This window comes from Egretta garzetta, unplaced genomic scaffold (assembly GCF_000687185.1).
Source record: "Egretta garzetta isolate BGI_Z169 unplaced genomic scaffold, ASM68718v1 scaffold737, whole genome shotgun sequence".
Lineage (NCBI taxonomy): Eukaryota > Metazoa > Chordata > Aves > Pelecaniformes > Ardeidae > Egretta > Egretta garzetta.
In genome coordinates, this window is record NW_009260195.1 from 175,658 (window position 1) to 177,733 (window position 2,076).

The 2,076-nt window shown below is 43.1% G+C and overlaps 1 protein-coding gene across 1 annotated transcript in view; it reads right to left on the minus strand.

The window, feature by feature from the left end:
* The window catches only part of PRDM16 (PR/SET domain 16), a 238,773-nt gene that overhangs the window by 31,429 nt on the left and 205,268 nt on the right, over positions 1-2,076 (minus strand). The window lies entirely within an intron of this gene.

Below are 2,076 nucleotides of genomic sequence, written 5' to 3' on the forward strand. Positions count from 1 at the left end.
TATTTGCTTAAAAAACCCACCCCAACCATTGGAATCAATGGTCTAAAAGGCAATGCAGCCACTGAGCCCAGGAGCCCCTGGCACAGCAGCCTGCTCTGGGTGAACGTGCTTTAGCAGGGGGGTTGGACTAGATGATCTCCAGAGGTCCCTTCCAACGCCTGCCACTCTGGGATTCTGTGTGATTCTGTGACTCCAAACATTTTCCAAGCACGCAGGGCTAGTGACTTGGAGTATCTCCATCTGAGTTCAGTTGGAAATACCTTGAAAAGGCCTCTCCGTCACCTAGGGATGCTCAAAAATCGGAAACCCCTGCTAGCACATGCATGGACTTTTGCTTCAAGCTCGAGATATTTATGTGGAGCACAGTGACGACCTGTAAATGTCCTGCCACCTTTCCTTCTTAAGTACAAGGTCTGCCAAGTAACCATTAGGAGCGATGATTTCGAAGAATCCCCTCTACAGGAGAATGCCCTGAAAATACATCAGGACAGGGCTTGAAAAATTGGGGTTGGGTCCTTGGCCCTTCCAAAGGTTTCTGATCTGACGTTGAATAAGCCATGTGTCGGGCGCTCGGGTGGGGAGCGCTCTGCCCCACTGCCGGGGGTGCTCACGGGGCCCGGAGTGCTGGGCAGACCCCACGCCGCGTCCAGGTCTGCCTCACCCCCTCGCCCAAGAAATTGGGAAACCAGGACCTTAACTCAGCCAATTCCGATACCTAGGATTAGCTTCGCCAGACTCTGAACATCTTGCCCATGGGGATAAGCAATCGCTAAAGGGGAAAAGGGACTTAAAATCTTTCTGCAGCCCCCAAGGGGAGCCAGGAAATGCCCACTGCCCCGAAGAGGAGACATACACGTTTCAAAAGAGAAGCTCCTAAATTAACGTAAAGACTACAGGACGCTGGAAGCTAAAGAGGAGAAGGTTTCTAACACAGCTGGAGAGATAAAAGAACTGGAATTTCTACTAAAAATCATAAATATTTAAAACATTTAAAGGAAGTTCTCCTTTCCTTGTCAGGTAAAATAAACTAAGAGAATTGCAGCCTCCCGGTATCTAATGAAAAGTAGCCAGGGGAGAAACACAAGATGAGGAATAAAGGAATCAAACTGTGCCAGCAGGACCACCAGAGAGCTGTCACGGGGAGCCCCTACCCATTACCACCTCTTAAAGCACCCACAACACGGCCAAGAGCCAAGCTCTTTTCAGTACAGACGAACTCGTGGAACGTTCTTTACGTTTCACCTTTCTCTACGTTTTTTAAAACAGATTTCTTTGCTTCAGTTACCTAGAGAAAAGATCCGAAAGTAACAATATAATTAAGTTCAAAGGGACTAATGCTGGTCAACATCATATTTTTACATTTTTAACTGGAATGAAACAAGTCTTATACTGGCTTTAAGCTCAACGCTTTTGCTCTACTTGCACAGTAGCACATGACAGAGGATTGCCAGTTCTCATGGTTTTATAACAAATGTTGCTGTGCGTGGTGTGCGTTCATCGAAGAAGTCAACTGAAATGAGTACGTGAGAACTTCAGCCTCCAGCAAACAGGTAAAGCCCTGGTCCTTATGCTGTGGAGAAAGCCCTCAAAATACAGAGCAGGAGTCGAAGGCTCAGGATGCAAACACACACAGTCCTAGAACGATTAAAAAAACCCTCAACTTTTTAAATCTGGCTCCTAATATTCCATTTTGAGCCTCACATTGCAAATGAATCAGAAATCTCAAAGATCTCTGCTTTAAAGCTGATTTAATTACTATCACATTAACCTTGAAAGATGGAAATTTTCAGTTAAAACTTCCTGGGATAAAGAATTTTTCCTTTTCAAAAAAATTTTAATTCTTCTTTAGAGTTGCCTTATAATAATAATTGAATAATTATTGCAAAAAAATAAAAAAAGAGATGGAGAATATCCTATCTTCTTTTTCTTCCTTTTCACATTTCTATTAGAAAAATGCTTGGTGAAGACCAGATTTTTCATTAACTTTTTTTTTTTTTAAGAAAAATTAACCCCAAAAATTTGATTGGAATAGAATTTTTCTAATTGCTTCTTCAAGATCAAATAGGAGCTCATGAC